This window comes from Dromiciops gliroides, chromosome 4 (assembly GCF_019393635.1).
Source record: "Dromiciops gliroides isolate mDroGli1 chromosome 4, mDroGli1.pri, whole genome shotgun sequence".
In the NCBI taxonomy this organism is placed as follows: Eukaryota; Metazoa; Chordata; class Mammalia; order Microbiotheria; family Microbiotheriidae; genus Dromiciops; species Dromiciops gliroides.
Window position 1 is genome coordinate 9,463,600 of NC_057864.1, and position 24,947 is coordinate 9,488,546.

Sequence of the window (24,947 nt, forward strand, 5' to 3'; positions counted from 1 at the left end):
TAACTGAGTTATTCTGTCCACTGAGACTTTTTCTAACATTCATAACATATGACTTAATCAGTGGATCTATGCCATCTTGTCTCTTAGGTACAATGAGAAACAGAGGCACTGGGCTGTGAGGAATTTGTGTCCCAATTTTGGCTTCTTCCAAGTGATCCAGTTTGGTCCTTGGGCACCAGACAGACAGGTTCATCCTCAAAGCCTTTCTGGTTCATTAGGAAACTGTCAGAGTTTTTCCTCCTCTGACATGATTACCCTTGAGAACCCATATCCTCGTCCATGATGTAATGAGGTGTAGAAACATCCTTAGAGGTCTCCAAACCAAAGCTGGGGATGTCAGAGAGAGGATTCTGTACAAGAAATAGGTTGGACTAAGTGGTCTCTGTGCTTCTTTGTAGATCAGACATTCTGAAATTCTGTGTGCAATTCAAAGGTATCTTTAGTGGAAGGAATTCAGAACATGGGAATGTAAATGCAGGAAAAAATGTTTTAAAACCCCATCAGTTTGGCTTCAAAATGGTAAACACAAACACAACTTATTATTTGGACATTCTTCACAAACACAGCCCTGATTTGTGAACTAGCATAATGAAAACCTGTAGCCATTGGTTAAACAAACCATTAGCTTAAGAACAAAAATGTCAACCTAGATAAAATCTACTAATCTTCTGACCATTGGTGGTTATCAGCTATTCTTACATCCTAGCTTAGGCATGCACCTCCCTCTCCCATTTTCGGATGGCAGGATGAACCCAGGGTACAATTTGTCTTCCTAGGCTTAATGGAAAGAATGAGGTACATTTTACAACTAGGAATTCCATTTATATAATCAAACCCTTTTATAAATGTTTTAACAAGGAATTGAACCAACTCATGATCAATACGATGCCTAACTATCTCACCCACAGAGTTGGGGCAGAGTTATTTACGAGAGTCAATGTGGGTTAAAGGAACAGTACTGGGCTTGAAATCTGGAAAGACTTGGGTTCAAATCCCATCCCAAAAGTTTACTAGTTGATTGACCTTGGGCAGGTCATTTAATGTTTCTAAGCTTTACCTATAAAATTAGAATGCTCATAATTACTGTCATGCCCAGCTAGTAAATTTGTATTGGGGATCAAATAAAATGATACAGGCTAATGTGTTTTTCATACCATAAGTACTATGGCTCTCCTACTAGACATTACTCATCCAGGATATTCTTTCTCTAGCCTCCATGTCTTTGGACAGACTGTCCTCAATACCTGGCTTGGGATCCCACCTTAATCTCTAGTTCTGGGAATTGATAGCTTCTCTCAAAGATTAGCTCAAAGTGAGGCTTCCAGCATAGCCTTTCCTGATCCCCTGTACCTGGTTTTCAGTTTTACTCCTTTCCTCAGTTAAAATTCTTTGTATCAATCAATCTCACCTCCATAAAGAACTAACTCCTCTAGAATGTAAACTCTTTGAAGACAAGAGCTGTTTCATTTGTGTATCTTCATTGCTTAACACTGTGCCTGGTGCATACTACCTAGTTATTAAATGTTTGCTGAATATATGAAGTATGATAATTAAACTGTGATAGAAACCTGTGATGAAAAGGATCATGATGAAGCATACTATTTGCCTCCAGAAGGAAAAAAAAAACCTGATATTATTTGAATACTGACTGAAGCATGCTATTTTTACTTCCTTTCATTCTTTTTTTAATTTGAGTCTTCTTGTACAAAATTACTAATATGGAAATGTTTTACATGATTGCACGTGCATGAGCTATATCAGATTGCTTATTGTCTCATGGAGAGGGGTGAGGGGAAGGAGGGACAGATAAAATTGGAATTCAATCCTTTAAAAAAATGTTAAACAGGGGCAGCTAGGTGGCTCAGTGGATAGAACACTGGCCCTGGAGTCAGGAGTACCTGAGTTCAAATCAGACACTTAACACTTACTAGCTGTGTGACCCTTGGCAAGTCAATTAACCCCAATTGCCTCACTAAAAAAAAAACCAAACAATAAAAAACCAAACAAACAAAATGTTAAACAATTATGTTTAACATATTATTGGAGGAAAATAGAATATCGTATTAATTTTTAAAAAATAATAGGAAGTTGTATGTAATAGATTGGCATTTTCATGCTCAATCATCTTTTTAATTATATCATATTATGGAAATGCTTGTTTTATTCCATAAATTAAAAATAAAATAAGTTTTAAAAGACATATGCAGTATTTATATGAATATATATTGGGTCATATTATGTGGGACATTATATATAAATATATGCCTAATGTATAATATATAATATACAATACATACAATGTATAAATACATATATAGGCATATATAAATAGATGCCTAATAATTCTTACTACAATGACTAATAATAACACTGTACTGTTAATAATAATACCAAAGTAATCATGGCTTTTATTTTACTTAGTTTTGCTTAAAGAATGTCAAATTATACTTAGTCAAATATGTGTATGTGTGAATGTGTTTGTATTATGAAAGCAAGTAATAATTTGTTTCTTTCAAATCCATACTATAAAAGCTTTTGTCAAGTATCCTGAGGGATTATCCATTTGTTGAAAAAGACTAGCATTTATATAGGATTATAAAGCTTATAAAGATTTATATATTAATATGTATTGATTGATTTAATTCCTGTAACACCCTTGTGAGGTAGGAGCTCTTATTGCCCCCATTTTATTGAGACAAATAGAGGTCAAGTGACTTGCCCATGGTTACATCTTATAAGTGTCTGAGGTCTGATTTGAATTCAGTTCATCCTGATTCTAGGCCCAATTCTCTAAACACTGTGCTACCCACCACCTCTCTCTGTTTAACCTCTTTCAGGCTGACTTTCCTTACCTGTAAAATGCCAATAATAAGAGCCCCTACCTCACAGGTTTGTTTTCCAAAGCAAATGAGATAACAGATTTCATCAACCTTGGAAATTATGAAGTACTACATGAATGTAACTCATTTTGTTACAGCATCATTTTCATCATTGTTGCTATTATACTTATTAACTACCATCGCCACTGCTGTTTTATCATTTTAATCATGCTAATGAAATTAAGGTAAATATGGTAGATTACACATGTTTAATCCTGCTTTTACATTTAATGTTTGTTGGATCTATGCAGGTAGATAAAGGGACTGCTTTATATTTTTGTTATTAACATCATCATCATCATTTTATCCTTACTTTACAATGAAATTAATGTAGAAATGGTTACAGGACAAATCACTATATACTAGTTTTCTTTCATAGTTGTCTACAGATGGGTTACATATTTGCTTTTCCAAATGTAATAAGAAGGATTATTATTGTTGTAGCTATTGTTATTGTAATTAGTTTCTAGACTGTTAATTTTTGACAGTTTCTGAATAACCCAAAATGTATTTTAATTTAATAGGCCATGGGCATCTTGTATCTTAGCTGTGAGAAGGAGTAGCCCTTCCCCAGTGCACTCATTTTGAAACTTTTCTCACTCTTCCCTAGACTGATGGGTGTCTCAGAGCTTGCCATCATCAGGATTCAGTGTTTTGAGCTTGGAAATAAAGAAATGAGCTTTGGATGGCTCATAGCATTGATGTTCCATAAGAAAGTTCTGCAAAATCATCCAGCCGTCGTTTTGAGCTGCAAAAAGATTTGTGACTCAACATGGGAAGTGATATTTAGTGAATCATCATGGCTAAAACTCCAAGAGCCAAAGAAGCTCAAAATCAGAAAAGAACTCAGCCGCCCTCTCATTTAACCCAGCTATACCTGACTGAAAGTTCTACAACATATTAACCAATGGTCGTTCAGTCTTTGCCCTTAGACTCACCAAAGTGAAGTGACCTGTCTGGGCCATACAGCTGACAAATATTGTGTATTTTAAAATTCTAAATGTGGGTTCTAATCGGTCCCCCCCTGTTTTGGTGGGAAACTGGCTAAAATCGCTAATAAATAAGTTTAGGTTTTTAAGGGTTTGTTAAAAGATATAAGATAGTAAAGAAAGAGAAAGATCGAGAACACATTTCTTATAGCGTGGAAATTCTAGTCGTCTTTTTTTTTGGGGGGGGGGCTGGGCAATTGGGGTTAAGTGACTGGCCCAGGGTCACACAGCTAGTAAGTGTCAAGTGTCTGAGGCCAGCTTTGAACTCAGGTACTCCTGAATCCCTGGCCAGTGCTTTATCCACTGCGCCATCTAGCTGCCCTAATTCTAGTCTTCTTAAACCCCTTGCTTCTGAAGTCCTCTGCCACCAAGCCTATGTCTCACACCAAAAGAGGGCCTCAACCCTCCCACAGCATTAGCTTCCTACTTCGTGTTCTCCTCCCAGAAATGGGAGGTTCTTCAAGCTGATTGACTAGCATCATTCAAATTCATTGGTTCACTGGACCTGAAGGTGGTCTAGAGTTAAGTTCAAAGTGTTTAGCTTCTGAGAACAATACCCTCTTAAGGGCCAGCCAGATGTGTTTACAATCTAGTTAAATGGAAGTAAGCTAGTCAGCAGTCAGTCACTCTCACTTAAATCAGTTTAGATTAATCTCCAGGTGGGCCTTTGAGTATCTGCTAAATCCCCTTATCTACCACATTCCATTATCTTGACACATATCAAGTGTGAAATTATAACAGACCTCTTCTGACTCTCTTTTTAATACACCAGGTTCATGTTACTAAAATGCCACCAAATGTTAGGTAGATACATTCAGTTATATTAAGGCTGGGCCAGGCCAGATAGGTGCTGCAGTGGCTAAAGCACCAGCCCTAGAGTCAGGCGGACCTAAGTTCAAATCTGGTTCAGACACTTACCAGCTGTATGAACCTTAGAGAGAATACCTGATGACATCAGCAAGGTCTTAGTCTGAAAGAGAATTTGAGCTAAGTAATGAAGGTGGCTCAATATTCTGCAAAGCAGGCATTAGGAGGAAGAGCAATCAAGCCATGAGGGAGAACCTTTGCAAAGGTTTTCTAGTGGCAAGATAGAGCATTGGATGGAGAATGGCAAAAAAGACAACTGACTGACATAGCTTCTTTAAGCTCTTCAGAGTGACAAAAGAAGCATAGGATTAGAGCTTCTAGGGGCCTCAGAGGTGATCTAACCCAACATTCTCAATTTACAAAGAAGGAAAGTGAGGCTAATCCATGCTGTGACCTGCCCCTTGCCAAACATAGGCTGTCCTTGAGTCCAAGTTTCGTCTATTTCCCATTCCACTAAAATTCTAAACATTTCTCATTTTCTCCATTTTTTTTTCAGTAAAATCAAGAGACTCAAATTCAAAAGTCAACAGAAATGTCTGGTATAATTATAGTGGAATCCTTACATAATGATTCATTATCGCATTTAGATATGGTGGGTCGGACCATGTTCCCCGAAACATAGTAATTGCATCCCATAAAGCCTGATGTGACCTAGTTGGCTCAGAAGACAACAGTTGAATCTGTCCTCCCCAACAAGAATAATAAAGGAGATCCACTGTAGTTACTAATGGAAAGTTGGATGGAACATTCTGTTTCAAAAGTCACTATAGAATGCAAGAGCTTGTATTAAAAAAGGAAGAAATTCACCTAAAATATTACCATGTCAACAAATTGCTTAGAATTAATGCAAAGAGAAAGAGGTTAGATAAGGTTATTTTCAGTGAGCTGCAAACATTGTCATTTAATTATAAAGTTGTAGGTTAAATAAGCTAACAATAACAAAAAAGAGGACAGGAAATTAAGACAGTAGCAGTTTGGGAATCAAGGGATTTTTCTTGTCACAAAGCAGCAGATGCCCAACTTCCTTCAGCATTTCCTTAGAGATGAGAAAGCATTTACAAAACATAGTTTTCTTGGATAGTTTCAGAAATTCACTCACATTTACATCGATAGAATTGCAGAATAACAACAATGATAACCATAACTAGCATTTTCAAAATGATTACCTTACATAATGATAAAGGCACTGTGCGAAGTACTTTAAAATTATTATCTCATTTGATCCTCACAACAACCTTGGGAGGTAGGTTCTATTATAATTTCCATTTTGTAGATGAGGAAACTGAGGCAAAGAGAAGTTAAGTGACTTCCCAGGGTCACACAGCTAATAAGTGTATGAAGCTAAATTTGAACTCAGTCTTCCTGACTCCAGACCTATCACTCCATTCACTGCATCAATTATCTGGCCCAATCCCCAATCCGAGAGTTAAAAGGGATTTCATTGGCCATCTAATTCAACTCAGATCTGAAGAGCAATTTCCTCTATCACAAAGCTACCAACTGGCTGTGCCATCTTTGTTTAAAGACCTCTACTGAAAGGAAATCTACTACATCAAGGCAGCCTATCCAGCTTAGGCACATCTAGTTCTTAGAAAGTCTTTCCTATCATCAAGCTTCACTTGCCTTTTTATCCTGAAAACCCATTTGTCCGAATGGGTCTTCCCTCTAGAGCCAGGCAGAAAAACGTTGATTTTTCTTCCACTGGACTGTTCTGAAATATTAGAAGACAAATTTCATATACCTTCCAATTCTAAACATCCCTAGTTCCTTAAGATGGTGACATATGACATGATTGCCATGATCTCCATGATCCTGAGTTCCCATTCCATGATATTCTCCAAATTATTTTCACTCCCTAACATATGGCAAACAGGACTGGACATAAAACTCCAAATATAATGTGATCAAGATAGAATATAGAATGACCATCCTGGACTTAATATGAGATTTCATTCCTCTCATTGTTTCCTAATATAGATAGTTTTTATTGAGCTTAAAGTCCACTAAGAACCCCGTATCACTTTCAGAGGAATTGGTATATAGCCATTGTTCTTCTATCTTTCCCCTGAGAAGTTAATTTTTCAACTCATATACAAGACTTTTTAATTTATTTGTCCTTATTTGTTTGTTTGTTGAATTCTTTATTTTGGATTCATAGTCATGGAACACTGAAGCATTAAAAATGGGAACAATGGAGAGGCATATGATGGGAGTGAGCAGGCAGTAATACATAATAGAGCAACTGTGAATACAAACTTGAATAAAGGAAATAACCAAAGAAATGCATACTAAAAAAAGAAGCTATGTTGGTCATGAGGAAAGAGGAATGTATAACCAACTAAGGGACTGTGCAAGTCACTGCTATCTTGAAACTTGGAAAAAAATCAGATGGTCTCTAGCATGTTGAGTAGGTCCCTAGAGGTGGATTTTAAAGACAAAATTTGCCCAAGATATGTCAGCATGGCTGGGCTGCATTCTGCCTCATGGCAGGGACCATCCCTATCAAGGAGATACAAATCCATGCAATATTTGAATAAATGTTATTTGATTCTATTCAAGTCTATAGTCCAGCACATCAAGAAATAAACTTGGTTACTGACCCTGTCACCCAATACATGACCTACCCCTCTTGCTTTACATCATCTGTCATTTGATAAATAAAATGTAGATAGATTCATGTAATCATTGATAAGCATGCCAAATTGCACAAGGCCAAGTATAGATGCCTGGAGTATTATATTAGGTACTTCCTATCCAAATCACTTGACATATGGAAGACTACTCTTTGAATCCGTATATTCATCCAGTTCTGAATACATCTAAATGTTATATTTTCTCATCCACAGTTCTCCATTTTTTTCACAATAGAAACTTTCCAAAATACTTTTCAAGTTTTTTTTAAAGCTTTTGTCTGATCCCTAAAGTTAAATTATTCTTCTTAAAGAGAAATTGCTTAGTTTGTCATGACTTGTTTCTTGATGGTGATTCTAGAAGGATTAGGTTAGGCCAGTTCTGTGGAAACAAAGTAAAAACAAACAAACAAAAACTGAAACACCTCAAACCTGCCACAAACCCTAGTTTTACTAAGCATAGGCCTCAGTTTCATTGAATTTTCACATTTCTTCAGTCATCATAGTGAATCTGTCAGCCTTATGTAGGTTGACATAGGATATCATCAGTTCATTTTCAATTAACAAACCCTTTATTAATGAAAAGAAGTAAGACCAGAACTAAGGCCAGACAAGCAGGATAGCTTTGGAAGAAAAAGGTTGAGCTTCCATATTTAAAAGCATCAACAAGTTATACATAAAATTGGCACTTTTCTCTACAACCCTCTTTTCTTTTCAATTATATACATCTATGTACATATCATGTATAAATATATACATATATAAATACACATATATTAGATGCATAAGGAAAGTCCATATAGAGAGAAAACATTTATTTTATTTGATGTTTATAACTTCAGGATAAATATGAATAAAAACAAAAAAAATTAATGAACTGGTATATACAAGGCACTGTGTAACAAAAGAGAGTAAATCATAAATATTTTAGAAACTAAATTTGGGGACTCCCAATGGGAAATTAATGTTCTTTCCTCCAAAAAAAAAAAGAAACATCCATTTGTCATAATTATTATGGGGACTTAACTAGCTAATATTTTGCTGAGTTTAGATTTAACTATATTGAGATTTAAATAACTTGAAGCCCTGCTGTGTACAATTATTGGAAATTTCATTTTTATGATGTTCTTGGGCATCTGGAAAGTTTAGTTTGCATCTCACCAGAGAAGTCATTCATTAAGGGGTTGAGAGCTACCCTACTCTTTAAAAATAGGAGCATAGAATCTTTCCCACCATCTTTCATCTCTGAAGTGGGAACACAAGCATTTCATGTGTTGAGAGAGCCACTCTTACCATCTGCTCCTTCTAACCCCTGGGTCCTCAGCATGTGGTTAGTCCATTCGCTTCTATTCTCAGATAATTCCCATTAAATGGTGGAAAACAAATCTTTACTTGGTTTCCAAAACACTTTCCACAAAGTAAGAAGCTCTACTTGCAGCTTCTGCACTGTTTACTTTCTTACAAATTCTCTGTGTAAAAAAAAAAGTCATAAGAAACATGTTGCTAGTGTTCTTCCCCTGAGATTCTCTCTCATTTACAGTGGATTTGTTGTGTATACAGTATTATTTCTATGTTGACTCTCCCAATAGATTGGAAGCTCCTTGAAGGGTAGGGACTGTTTTTTTCTTTCTTTGTATCCTCAAAAATTAGTGCAGTGCCTGGCACATTATAATGGCTTCATAATATTTCTTGACTGACTGGCAATGAACCATAACCATGTTCAAGGCATTTCCATATCATTCCATACTAACATAAAATTACCTGGAAGTACAGATCAGGTCAGCCACTGAAATAGAAATCTGAGGAAGAGGAGGATCAAATCATTGGGCTCCTTTGGCAAGAATTTAACGAAACAGTGACTGGAATACTATTTCAGTACTTCAAAGCATTCTTTTGGGCGCTCTTGCTCTCTCTCTCTCTCTCTCTCTCTCTCTCTCTCTCTCTCTCTCTCTCTCTCTCTCTCTCCATCCCCCAAATATATGAATAGCAGCATAGTAGCATGGTATTGTGGCATAGAGGGTTTGGACTTATAGTAAAGGTTCTGGGTCCAAATTTCAATCACTTACCAATGGTATGACACTGCGGAAAATCACTTTACCTCTATGAGCCTCAGTTTACACATCTGCAATACATAATAGTCTTCAAAGCATAAGAAAGTTGTAAGAACTAAAGAGATAGGGTACTTAAAACACTGGGCAAACCCTGAAGCACCAGGTTCATGTGAAATGTCATAATAATCACCAGCATTTCTATAACACTTTGAGATTGGCAAAGATCTTTATAAATATTATTCCTTATAACAACCTTGGGAGATGGTGTCTATCATTATAATACCCATCTTACAGATGAGGAAATTGAGGAAAAATGACATGCTCAGAGGTCATAGACCTGGTAAATGTCTGAGAATGAATTTGTACTTTGGTCTCACTGACTCCAATCCCAGCACCCCTTCTAATGGGAGGGAGCAAGGAAGTGAGCAAATAGATAAAGTAAAGGGAAAAGACAGAAATTACCAAAAATCTCAAGAGAATGAAAATTCAATTAAAGACCTTAAGCATAAGTAGCTTAACCAACACAGAAGATATTAATAGCCAAATGGAATATGATCTCCAGATCAGGTAAAATAGTTCAGACATCTATGAATACATATTTCAAGGCAAAGGAAAATGAACACCTGCTGAGTTCAAAGACCCTGTAGATTCCCCAAACAGCATGGAACCCCAGCTGAATGTTCCTGACTACTTTAAAAGAGATGTGAAAAGAGAATTTGCTGCTCCTGTATAGCAGAAATAATTGGCAGAATGGGAAAAAATCTTGAATCCATAATGGTAATTCTCACCAAAGAAACAAAACATAGAATGACCAGTTGGGAATATAAATACACAGAAGTAAATGACGTCTGCAGGAAAAGGAGGCAAAAATCAATGGCATTAAATGAAAGCATGATCTCCATGCAAATAAAACATGGATCTCCACAATGGAAGATAGAGAAAACTTAAGGATTATATTTTTCTTAGACATATCAAAAAACCTAAAGACCAAAATGCAAGAAATAATAAAAGAAAATGGCCCAGAATTTCTGAACATAGAAAAAACACCAATTGAAAGAACCCACTGATTGTTTCTGGAAGACCAAGCCAAACCAATTTTAAGTTACAATCACCAAGAAATAGTGTTTTACTCTAATAATTCCACTGACAAACAAAAATCCTACAATCAAGAAGGAGAAAAACCTTCAAATATAAAGGAAAGAAAATTCGAATGACCCAGAACTATTCTAGACTCGACAGATAGCAAATGAGGTAATGGAATAGTATACTTTGAATATTAAAGGACCTGCCTTGCAAATCTAAGCTCAAATATTAATGCAAAAAGATAGACACTCAAAAATAAGGGTTCACGAAGTTATTAGAAAGAAAGCCAGATGTGAAAAAATTATTTACTTTTCAATTACTATGGAAAAAATGAATACAAAAGTAAAGTCAGGCATCAACCAAAGACAACAACAAAAGTATAGAGACATCACTAAGATATTTCTTTCTATATGGTAAATAGAGAAAAAGGTGAAAATATAATCAATCAATAACATTGATTAAGAACCTACTATGTATCAGACACTACACTAAACATTGGGGATAAAAAAGGCCGTCCCTGCCTTCAAAAAGCTTACAATCTAATAGGAAGCAGCATGCAAACAAATAGGTACAAAAGCAAGCTTTATACAAAACAATTTATTAAGATAGTAAGGGATCTAGAATTAAGAGAAGTTGGGAAAGTCTTCCTGCAAGAGGTGGGATTTTATTTGGGGACTTCAATAAATTTAGGGAAGTCATCAAAAAGAGTTAAGCAGGGAAAAGATTCAGGTATGGGAGATAGCCAGTAAAAACCACCATGAATATGGAGATGGGAGTCACTGGATCAAGGCCAGTGTCACTGACTCAAAGTAGCACATGATGGGGAGGAAGGTGTAAGCAGACTGGGAAGACAGGAGGGGTAGGTTATGAAGGGCTTTGAATGACAGAAAGAGCATTTTGTATTTGACCATGGAGGTGATAGGAAGTCACTGGAATTTATTGAGTAGGGAGTGTCTCATGACCTGCCCTGTAGCAAAATCTTTTGATGACTGAATGTAGTATGTCTTGGCAAGAGTTAGGCAGACCCACCATCAAACTATTGCAATGGTCAAACATGAGGTGGTGAGGGCCTATACCAGGGTGGGGTCAGTGCCAGAGAGAAGGGACTATATACATAAGAGGTGTTGGGAAGGTCAAATCAACAGGCCTTGGTAATAGATTGGAAATGGGAGAGTGAGAGATAGTAAGGAATTGAGGATAACTCCTAGTTTGTGAACCTCAGTGACTGGGAAGATAGTGTTGATATGTGAAGTAAGTGGTAAGCATTGGGGGAGCAATAATGTTGGATTTTTGGACATATTTAGCTTAAGATGTCTTCTTAAATCAAATAAAAATGATGGCAGAGACACAGCCTTCAAATATCCTAAACTAAACTTCAGAGCACCCTACATACACATGAGTCTATTTTTTTCTTAATGAGCTAAATTACAGAATTGGAGGTCAAATAAAAGAGGGGATTAGAGGAAGAGGATATAAGGGAGAGCAAATGATGTACCCTAAGCAAATCAAAAGCTACTAATAAAGGAAAAATAACTCCTTCCCCAGGAAATTCATGATTGGGGAAATCTCATTATGCTGCAAGATTGCATCTGCCTGGTGTTCACATCTAATCTGTACCTTCAGCCTCTCTGACTGGATCCTCTTGATGGAGGGCAGGCCATGGGCTCCAGGGAAGGTGGGATTGGTGTCTATAAAACCTTGCTTTTACTACATTACTAGTCCATTTTCTTTTCCAGTCTTTTTTTTTTTTGTACAAATCAATGATCAGGATCTAGGGCACTCTTAGTATTGTGGGCAGAAAAAAAATAGCTCTGGGCTCTCAAGGTTTTTTTCTCCACGTGAGATGGAGCCACCCCTCCTCCTCTGTTTCATATGCAGGGGCTTCAGAGCTGGGCTAAACAATGTGGATGAAAACCCTGGCCCCGGGCTCAGGGGGATACTTTACAAGAGGCCTTGGGCATGCTGGAGCTTGCTCTGCCCAGCCCCTGGTTCCTGGGCACATGTTGCAAGAACGCTTAGTGCCATGGCCAGCCTTGGGCCCAGCCCTGGTGGCGACAACCAATTAGTTTGGCTTGTGTGGCCAGAGGGTTATGGGGAGATAAGTGTTATATAGTCTGGGGAGAGAGAGAATTGAGGGGGAGGGTACAAAAAGAAGGGGGGGCTTTGAGTTAGAAGAAGGGGGCTTTCAGTCAGAGGAAGCAGGGGACAGTGAGAGAGAGGAGGAACTGAGGGAGGACGCTAGAAGAAAGGGGGCTTTTCAGGACATAGGGGGCTTGCAGTAAGATGGTGGAGGAGTAAACTACAGAGATGCTATGGAGAAAGGAGACACAGGGGGACCCTAAGAGAGTTGTAGGCGAGGCTGACAGTGAAAGAGCGAGAGCAGGGAAGAAGTGGCTCGAGGTTGTAAACAGGCAGAGGTGGCAGGGGCCAGCTTACCCTCAGGCGAGAGAAGAGCAGGCAGAAGGAGAGAAAGTTAAAAGAGAAAGTTAGAGAGTTCCTTGGCCAGGGTTTCAGGTCATATACTTTGCATTTCTTTACCCTTATCTCTTACATTTATTCATATAAATAAATTGTTGTGCTGTTAAATTGGAAGAGGCTGTTTGCTCATCAATTTGGGAAAAGCAGTGGGAGAAATTTTAAAGGGCCCATACTAAACTAAAAGCAGTTAGATAACCAGACAGGAGTTCACAGATTAGGTCCACCAGTTAGTTAAATATGTTTTACAGTATGAACACAGCATCTTCCAGTGCAGGTCAGTGACACATCTATCACTTGGAATCTCAAAGAGTTGCTGGAGACACTAAGAGGTTAGGTGACTTGTTCATGGTCACACAGCCTATGTGCATCTGAGGCAGGACATGAACCTTGAACTTCCTAATGCTGACAGCAGTCTTCCATCAATGATGTCTCTTTCTGTGTACATGTGTACCTGCTGATGGTGACTCAGAAATAGATAGGATGTACATTCAAAAAATTTGTACACAAAATACAGCCTTGGACACTGAGGTTCCTGTAATCTGTCAGGGATGGATTGGTAAGCAATGAAAGTAAATTGAATATGGGAAACATTTAGAAAATGAAATTGGGCCATCAATCTCAAGCTGCAAAAACCTTGGGAGGCTATCTCATCCCCAAATCTCTTTCTCCTGTGGTGAATGAGTTGCCCAAGGTCACACAGGTGGGAAGCAGCAGAGCCAGGAAGGGAACCACATCCTCTGTGTCAACTCAGAACCTCTTCCACTACATCATACCAGCACAAGAGGGTGACAAAGACAAAACCAAAACAATCCATGGCCCCGAGGGGCTGACCTTCTACTGTGGGAGAAGAAGAAAATGTTTTCTCAATCAAACAGATGCTTCTCCATGTGAGATCCCATTTAAGAGCAAGAAGAAGTTGTTTACTCCTGTTCCCTAGAAGATTCATTTCCCCTGACATGAGCAGTGTATTCTTAAAAGATTACTACTAGCTCACGAACATAATGGGATATTATAGTACTGAAAGAAATGATGAATCTGAAGGATGGAGAGAAACTTGGAGAGTTGTATCCAAGCCAATACAGAGTATAGTCAGAAGAACCAGGAAAACAATTTGTACAATGATCACAGTGATTGATGGAAAGAAAAATAACAGAAAGACCTCAGATCTCCTTTCAACAATGGACAATCTGGATTTCCGAAGAATGACTTATTAAACCTGCTTCCCAGCTCTTGGCAGAAAATTTGAAATGCAATATGCTGCTTTGTTTTGCTAACTATACTTTTTAATATAGAGGGCTCTGGGAAAAGATAATTATAGATACATGCATACACATATATGTGTTCCAATATATGCATTCTAACATATTAATGTGAAAATACATCAACACATATACATTCTAATATATTTATATTTATAAAAGGACATTAGAGTATGTGCATATATGTATATCTCTACTTAGGACATATATTCTAATGTATTTACATATGCTTAAATATATTAGAACATGAATATTCATATATAATGCATAGTCAAATGTTCTAAAGTATTTTATATTCTATATAAAATAATATTCTCTTCCTTTTTCTATATAATGCATCATATAATGTTTATTATATTACATATAACAATGTATAATATAATATGTGTTTTATATGATATATTAATTGCATTAGAATATATATGTATGTCTACAATTATACATATAATGGCATATATATTCTATTGTACTTACATATTATACACATACATATACATTTGTAAGATATATTAGTTTACACATAATTATATAGATTCACAAGTATAAACCATTTACAAAACAAAATGTGTAGCCCTGAATGAAGCAGGGTAAAGTCTTATAATGAGTTAAGTACTAGCTATGTGCTTGATTTTGTGCTGTCAGGGAAACAAATACAAACCCAAAGAAAGACTGTCCCTGACCTCAAGGGGCTAATGTTCTCATGGGAGAAGATCATACATAAAAATGGTACTGAAAATCAGGGTGGGAAGGGCAGAAAGGAAAGCTGGTCAGAGCCTTTCCTCCCAATGGAGGACCTCACCCCTGGAGGAAGTGGAAGAATGTTCTGGGATGAAAAAGAGGTAGATGACAGGGAAGGCCCAGGGTGGAGAGGCAGCTGAGGCATGCCATCCAAGACTGGAGAGTCAGAAGCTGACCTGGGAGGACACGGTGCCTAGCACCTAGCAAGCACTTAATAAATTCTTGTTTATCAATTGTCTGTTGTTATCATAAAGATCTTTGGTGGCCCTCATTTCCACTGTTAAATTGTGAAGTCAAGCACACAGACTATTTATTGAGCACCTGTCAAGTGGCTTCCACTCTGTGATATAAGACCATATTCTCAAGGAGTCTACAGGGGCAGTGGGGAAACAAAACAAACATAATACAGGGTAAAACTCGGCCCTAGAGAGCATTTATATAGCAAACCACTTTAAAAAGGTCACTTTATGGAGGCAGTTAGGTGGTGCAGTGGATAGAGCACCAGCCCTGGATTCAGGAGTACCTGAGTTCAAATCCAGCCTCAGACACTTGACACTTACTAGCTGTGTGACCCTAGGCAAGTCACTTAACCTTCATTGCCCTGCAAACAAAAAGTCACTTCATTAGATCTTCACAACCCTGAGATGTGGGGGCTAGCATTATTCCCACTGTTCAGATGGTATGACTGAGGCAATCAGCAGTAAAGTGACTTAATTAGGTTCATACAGCTAGGAAGTTTCTGAAGTCAAATTTGAACTCAGATCTTCCTGACTCCAGATGACACTCTATATGTATTGTGCCTACTAGAATATAGGCATTTAGAGCAGAGAGAGCAGTGAGGGCCCATCCAGGGAAGGCTTCCCAAAGAAAATGGAACTTGTTCTAGGCCTGGAATGATGAGTAGGCATTAGAATGATGAACTCTGGAAGAAGAAATTTTCAAACAGATTGAAAAGTTAAAATATACAAGCAGTAGCTGCTAGAAAAAGTCAACTCTACTAAGGCTCAATATTTAGTGTCAGAAATAAGGAGGGAAGAATGAAAGGAATAGACATTTTTTGAGGCGTACTAGATGTCGGGTGCAGCTAGCTGGTGCAGTGGATAGAGTGCCATGCCTGGAGTCAGGAAGACTTACTTCCTGAGTTCAAATCTGGACTCAGACACTTACTAGAAGCTGTGTGAGCTTGGACAAGTCACTTTACCCTGTTTGCTTTTGTTTTCTTATCTAAAAAGAGATCTGGAGAAGGAAATGATAAACCAACCACTCATGTATCTTTGCCAAGAAAGTAGGGTTATGAAATCAAACACAACTGCACAACAATATGTGGCAGTCACTATACTAAGCACATTCAAATACCTCTTTGATCCAAAAGTTCTGAGTTTATTTACAGTTTTGAGTTCCAAAATCTATCTCTCTCTCATTCCCTCCCTCCCTTCCCTCCTTCCTCCCTGAGGTTGTAAGCAATCAGATATAGGTTCTACGTGTAAAACAGACTCAAGTTAAAAAAAGATGCTTCAGTCTGTATTCAATCAATATCAGTTCTTTCTCTGGAGGTGGATAGTCTGCTTCATCAATAGTCTGTTGGGATTGTCTTGGATCATTGTATTGCTGAGAGTTGTTGAGTCACTCACAATTGCTGATAGAACAATACTGCTGTCTGTGCATAATTTTCTTGTTATTCTCACTTCACTATACATCAGTTCATATGAGTCTTTCTAGGTTTTTCTGAAATCATCCTGCTTGTCCTTTCTTATAGTACAATATTCCATTACAATCACATATCACAGTTTGTTTAGTCATTCCCCAATTGATGGGCATTCCTTCCATTTCGAATTCTAAAAGTTCCGAGTTTAAATCCTTGTTATACTACTTTGTCATCTAAGGTGGATCATTTAATCCCTCTGGCTTTTGATTTTCTCAGTGGCCAAATGAAGAGGGTAAAATAGGTGATCGTCAAATTCTTCCAGCCCTCTATGTAGGATCTCTTGATCCCATGAACATAAGAGAAGACAGACATCAAAAATAAGAGTGAAGCAAGTCTTCTCCTCCTCCCCCAGTTCTTTTCACACTGCACCTCCTAGTCTATATCAGCCTTTAATAGCCAGAAGTTATTTCCCCTTTCACTTACAGGAGAGCGACACCTCCAGAGGCGAGACATTCTTGAAAATTCTGAAGAAATGATTTCGAATCTCGCTTTGTTTTGCTAAGTGCTCCAAGATCAGTGTGAAAGAAGGTCAAGGCCAACAATACTTGGAAGAAATTACCATGGGAGGCTAAGATTGGAAGGCAATGACCCCTCTAAGCACCAATGAGCCAAGTCAAAGCCCATGATGGCTGTGTAGCAAAGGACAACATAGGTGCTCTCTTGAGTCCCCAGGTTAAATGTACACTGCTTCATGTGAGGATTGTAAGCGTGAATGTTATGGTCACTGAGTCTCAATTAATTTCATCCCTGATGAGACTAAAGAAAACATTCAGTAAAAACAATGACAGATGTGTCACTTGGAACTGAGACATGGCATAGAATTGGCAAATTTCTAAAAACTCCAAAACTCAAGCCCATGAAGCTAGCACATATTTTGTTGAAAGGCAGAGGGAGAACTATTTACTGAAGTCATTACCAGACTTGTCAAAGTGATAAATATGTATTGGAGACTAAAGTAACCATGGAACGCTAATCATCAGAATAAAGCTTGCTCCTGTATATATATATATATATATATATATATATATATATATATATATATATATATATATATATATAGTAGGGAATTTATGCACAAAATCCTCCTATCCCCACTGCATCCTGAGTTAGAGGAGAAGAGTAAGAACAGAGCATAACCACACTTCCCTCAACCCCACATAATAGAATCCTTGGGCTCCAAAGTATAGGTCAAGCTCATCTTCCTAGAGGAAGACTTTCCTCATCTTCTAACAGCAATCACCTTCTCCTGCTTGTAATTATTTTGTATTCAGTAAGACTAATAGTAATGCTAATACTAATACTACTAATAACTGTCATTTTAATCAAGTGTCTACTATGTGCCAGGCCTTGTGATAATTGTTTTATAAAAATATCATTTGATCCTTATAAGAATCCTAAGAGATTGGTGCTATTATTATCTTTATTTTATGTTTAAGGAAACAGAGGCAAACAAGGGTTAAGTGACTTGGCTAAATGTCTGAGGCTGGATTGGAACTCAGGTTTTCTTGTCCCCAGGTAAGGTACTCTATTCACTACACTAAACTCTGAGAACTCTAGGAATTCAGAGGGAGGAGTCAGGAAAAGTTTTCCGTAGCAAATGGGAGTTGTTCTAATCTTGGAATGATGAAGAGGGTTACAGTCAATGAGATCTGAAGAAAAGAATTCCCAAACAAAAGGGAAAGATAAAATAGGTGTGTGTTTATATATATATATATATATATATATGCATATATATATATATATATATATATGTACATACATACATATGTGAGATTAAAATTGGATATTAGATCATAAATCTCCCCTACTTAACCTTTCCCTTAATTTATCTCCCAGACTAGTAAATGGAAGAAGCTTCTGGCTTTCTAGATAGAGCCTTTATTGTATGGTAGTCACAAGGTGATGTTGATTAGAAGGATAGGAAAGTAGAAATACAATACAAATCGTCTTAAATCTAGGCTTAGTCTATATTCTGTATAAAACTCACCAAAACCCAAGGCCACTTTTGGGGAGAGAGACCGAGTCAAGCGCGTGCTGTTAACCAAGAGCCAGGCCGAGTCAAACTCCAGTCCGCGTCTGTCTGTGCAGCGCAGCCAGGAGACCAGCGGAGCAGGAAAAAGCGCCACTTCCGTTCTCTCCTTGCCTTTTCAGCTCGCACCCCGGAAGTCGAGTGCATAGCAGGCAGTCTGACATGCGCAGCAGGCACACTGGCGTGCATAGCTCATGCCATTGGTCTCCTCCCCGAAAGGGTGGTCCTTAAAAAAAAACTGGCGTCTTTCAGTTATCCTAACCAACTGTTAAAAAACTTTCATATTTTTTTACCACACATACATACGTATATATATACACACATACACACACATACATATATATGCTTGTATATATACACACATGAATAAAATATAAAATATTTTTGCCTATATGTATATATACATATATACAAGTTATAACTACTACAAACATCAACTGTACTACATAAGAAATAGGGCTCAAGATTTGAGCTCAGAAGGGAAGGAAAGTGGGTTTTGTCTTTGTATTCCTAGTATTTAAGTCAATGCTTTATATGTGCTAGGTACTTAGGAAATGATGTTGAAGGGTGGATCCAGTCCTTTACATTAGATGGAACATAACCTGCCACTAACTTGTTTCCTCTCTATTGTAGTCCACCCCTCAATCCCTGCCTTTCTGTCACAAGATCAGGAAAAATGTCAATATAAGAAAGGGCAAAACAAGGGAAGAGGTGATAAACTTTTTATAGTTTTTTCTTTTTCTTTTTCTTTGTTGAGGGAGAAGGGTGGAGGAGTGACAACTTACTATGCCCTAACTTTTTGGTTACTCAGTCTAACTCTTGAAGTCTTCCTAAAGCTTCAGGAAACTAACCAAACAAAAACAAAACAATAAGGCTCCATTGCATTCTTTCCTTTATTAACTTTCATCACTGATTTAAAAAATAAATCTATCACCTACTGCCAACACTCATTTAAAAATACCTTTTTCTTTTTCCCTCCATTTTACTTTTGGCCTTTTTATACCCCAGCTTTTTAACCAAGTCTCTCAAATCCCATCTTCAGCACCAGTAATCACAGTACTTACTAAAATTTCTTACCGTCGATTTTCATGAAAATAGTCTTCTAATTAACCGTCCTCCCTTTTCTTCTGCTCTCTGTTCTACTTTCATTGCTGGCTTCTCTGTTGGGGCCAGATTTGATATACGGAGAGTTAATTGAGTGGCTCACCATAATATTGGGGTCCTGGAAATAATGAAGGACCTCTAGGCCCAGAGCTCCCTCCCCCCTGAACTGCCCTTTTAGATATTTCTCCCAGGCCAATAAGAAAGGAGCCTAACAGCCTATTTTCCACAAATGAATCAGGTTTTATTAATGGGAATGAAATAAACAGCAAAGGTGAAATTAATAAAATCAAAGACAAGGGAATAGGGAAAAATAAATACAGATAATCCTCCTAACTCCAACCTAAGTCTATACAATCCCCAAACTCACTTTCATTTCAGCTAATTAAAAAGAGTGGGACTCATATTTTAACTTACCACCTGGAGTCCGTAGCTTCAGTGGGAAACAGCTTTGCAGTCAGGGCCCACAGAATAAACTGCCAGTAAAAAACTTCTTTCTGCCTGCTCCTGCAACTCGCACCACCAGAAGGAAAGTGACTCTGGAAAGAGATTGAGCTCCCCTGAGTGAGCTTTTACTCTCCCTCCCCACAAAGGGGAGGTCCTTAAAACTGCCTGTGGAGAGTGGTTTCTCCTGCTGACATCAGCAGCATACTTCACTCAGGACAGGACAGGTGTGGCCCATCCCAATCAGTCTGCCAAACTCCAATATTTTACCATACCTCTTCCCTTTCAGAGCACCCAAGTGTAGGTGTGTGGCATGGTCCATTGATCTTCATCTCTTCATCCTTTCTAACCTCTCTGTATGTATTCTCACTTACTAATAGTTTCCCTTATCTCTGTTCTGCATTTGACTTCCAAGTAATAACTATAACTCTTCGGTCTCTGTCTCTGTCTCTGTCTCTCTATCTCTCTCCCTCTATTTCTCTCTGATTATTCAATCCAACATATATAATTGATAATTCAACAAAGAAGAGAGTTCTGTTGAGTTTTACGGGTAGGAGGGTAGTATCTATGGTCAGTGCCTCTGAGGAGGGCACAAACTTCTCTCCCTCACCAGAATTACTTTCATCCAATACAGAAAAGCAGGCACAAACAGTATCTCCATTGCTGCTATTTGTGAGACTATACCTCATCAAATTGCCTATGAAACAGGAGCCCACTATGTTAGAACAATGAAGTTATTAGAGAAAGGTGTTGCAGTGTCTTTCCCTTTTTGTCTATGAATGTGTTTCCCCTGCGTGCTCTCTCTCTCTCTCTCTCTCTCTCTCTCTCTCTCTCTCTCTCTCTCTCTCTCTCTCTCTCAGAAGGTCATGCTGTCTAGGGCATGGGAATGTCATGAAGTCTAAGGCATGGGAAAAAGCAAGGAAACTTCCATGATGGTTGCATGACACAAAGTCATTAAAATCTATGTCCCTGGCAATGCATCTGACCAGTTAGGTTTGGGGTGAGGATTGGAACAAAAGGTTGAGTGATTCTGAACACAAAGGCCTTCTTCACTTTGATGATTTTCCAACACATTATGTTCTACTTTTCTAAAACCAGATTTATGATCTACTCTTTTTTCTGGGGAAATGGGGGTTTATGACTTGACCAGGGGCACACAGCTAGTAAGTGTCAAGTGTCTGAGGCCAGATTTGAACTTAGGTCTTCCTGAATCCAGGGCCAGTGCTTTATCCACTGTGCCACCTAGCTGCCCCCTAGGAATTACTCTTGAAAGGAAATTGCAATTTGATCCATATACATTAAACTCAAATAGTCAATCTGAGTGTTTTTCTTTCACAGCAGAACATAAGTTCCTTAAGGGTAGGGTCTGCTTTAGTCTCGAGCTTTATAGAACCATAACTAACCACACCACCTGGCATCATGCTGGCATTGCTCGATTGATGCATGTAAAGTGAAGGAAATTGCATGACCTTTTACATACTCCTCCATTTGATTGTCAAAGTTTGCTGTACTTGACTTTTAATTCTCCAGTGCTCATCATTCTCCCCTGATCAAAGGATCGGAGATAGAATGCCATAAGAGGCCTCAGATGGCATCTAATCCAAACCTTTCACTTTCTATATGATGAAACTGAGCCTGAGAGAAGGTCAAGAAGTCAAGTCCACCAGACAGTAATTAATAGAGCCAGGATTTGAACCCAGGGTGTCTTACTCATAAGCTCATGCTTGCTCAGTGGCACAGTCCTCTTGACTGTGCTCATTTTCTCTTTCCCCTTCTATTGCAACCTCCCTCTAGGATTCCCAATGTCATTCCCCATTCCCGTATCTAAAATATACCATCCCTTGAAGCTCAGCCCAAGTCTGACATTCTCCCAAGGCCTTTCCTAAAGATCCCATAATATTTCTCTTTTATGTGATTTCCTACAACATCTCCAAAAGGATTACACATTTAGAGGTGAAAAGGAACTTCAACCCACTTATTTTACAAATTAAGAAACTGAGCCCTGGTGATGTTAAGTAGCTTACCAAAATCACATAGGTAGTAAATAGTAAAAGTGGGATCTGAACCTGGGTCTGTCCAAATTGAAATCCAGCTCTCTTTTCACTACACTTATCACTTCCACATCATGGGGATTATGGGCACAATGCCCCTGTCATCTAGAAAATCCGAGTAAAAATTTGATGTTTCCCTCATACCAGAGAAGTCTGAATTTTTCCTTTTCCTTTCATGGGGTGTTTACAGTACCTTATTGTAAATTTGGATTAAGTATTCGATCATAGGCTTTGTGTCATTTGCTGGCCTTCCATAAAACTCCCCCCAAAATTTGCATTTGATATCTTATGCTGACCAGATCTATATCAAAACCAATATAGGGAAAGTCACAATGTGGAAGGGATAACTGCGTAACTTAACTTCCCTAGTCTTTGGTGATAACTTCTCTAGAAATCAGTTGTTGTTTTCTTGATTGTCTCTTAGGGACTTTCCTGATAAGGTCATTGAGATCAAAGACCCTGGCTTGCTTCCAGAGTATGCCAGAGCTGGTTATTAAATTTTCAGTTTGAGCATTTATACCTCAGAAATTAGCAATTCTACACACCTAGCTTAATTTATTGTGTTTTGTCGATTGCCTAGATTTAAGAAAGTGATGGTGAAAATGTTACTGATACAAATTGAATTTTAAAAATATACATGGTCTTTTCAGAGAACCCTTTGCAAAACATTTCCCAGCATACCTCTAAGTTCAATTGTCTCCTCTGTAGCCCTCTGCTAAGAGTTGGATCCAACAGAAAGTCATTGTCTGTGAACACAAGCCCTGAAACAGGACATATTGTTATTACTCCGAATAGTCAGAGATATAGAATGGCATAGAATTACAGATTCCTCATCAGTAGGGATTGTTTTATTTATTGCATTTGTTCCTTCAGTGCTGGATCTGAGCCGCTCCGGATTTAGCTAGGCTGCTCCTTGGATAGCTAGCACACACTTTATTCTGGGCCCTGTACCTAAAGACTCTCCAGCTTGTTAGAGCTGTCCATAATTCATACTCTACTTTCACAGCCTACAAAACTTCAAACTGATCTCCCTGTCAAGATCAAAGGAGGATTTTGATAGAAGCTACAAACTAATTGCTTATATTTCTATAGCACATTTCAAAAAGTACCTTCATTCATTCTATTATCTTATTGGCACAATAGCCCTGTAGATTTGTCAAGAGACACCACTGTCTCCATTTTACAGATGAGTAAAGTAAGATTCAAATTGTGTACAAGAACTGTTGTGGAAGATGTCAGAAATTAGTATGACCAGAAAATCATGCCCCTGTATTGTTGACTTTGTATTGTGTTCTGAACATCACATCTGTTTGTATGTGAGTGAAACTCAGGCTTTCCTAACACCTAGGATTCACAGAAGAAAGAAACCTTTTGAATACAAGAAATGTGTTCAAACTGTCACTCATTCTTTAGTTTTCATTTAACCTTAGATAACTCATAGTGGAGGAGGAATGTAAGGAAGGTGTGAACACCATTAAAGTGTTGTTCCCTTCCTTGGGGATCAAAGACTTCATGCTGGTGAGGAGGCTCCAGAAGGAAGATGATGCAAAACAATGCCATGATCATTGCCTTAAGGCAGGAACTGTTTCATTTTTGCCTGTATGTCCATTACCTATATTGCAACTGACACGTGGTAGGTGCTTATCAAAATCTTGTTTCATTGATTATGCTTATTTTATATTCACAAGCTTTCTCTTTCTTTCTTTCCTTCCTTCTTATTGCAAACCAGAGTTATTGAGAGCTCCCATTGAGGATCTTTCTTTCCCGATGTAAGCCATCACTTCTCTACCACTTACAGTCATAGAGAGTTAGCCAGAGGGCTGAGAGGTTAAGTAACTTGTCCAGGGTTACACAACTAAAGTGCCAGAGCCAACATTGCAATATTAGCTTTATATTTATATAGTGGTACAATGGATAGAGAGCTGAGCCTGGAGTCGGGAAAACTTGAGTTCAAATTTGACTTCAAACACTCACTAGCTATAGTTATATGACTCTAGGCAAGTCTCACCCTTTGTCTGCCCCAGTTTCCTCAACTATAAATTGGGGATAACAATATCACCTATCACCCCCTCCCCAGGCTTGGGAGGATAAAGAGATAATATTTGTAAAGCACCCAGCACAGTTCCTGGCATAGAGTGAGTGCTATATAAAAATTAGTAATTAAATGAAAATATAGTTATAATATTATATAAAATATAATATTTAACATTTATACTATCCATATTATATACTATATGCTACTCTAAGCTGTCTTTCATACTTAGGTAATAACTATCTATGCACATTATTAAGATATTATCATCACATAATTTATATTTTTTTCTTTTTTTGCAATGAGGATCAAGAGAGGAGATAATAAAAGCTTATTAATTTAAAATAAATTAAAAATTAATATATTATAATGTGAATTGTCCATTGTGGTAAAGGTATATACCCTATAGGAATGGAACATTTAAAAAAAGATAATTATGATTTAAAAAAGCAAATGAAAGTCAAATGAAATAAAAATATATTATTTTCCTTTTTTGATAAAAAAAAAAAAGATTTTGATATGGGAGTTGAGATGAGTCCCGGTAAAAATATAGAGACATTGAGCATGGCATTGTGTCAAAGCATGGTAATATATGTCACATCATCACACCA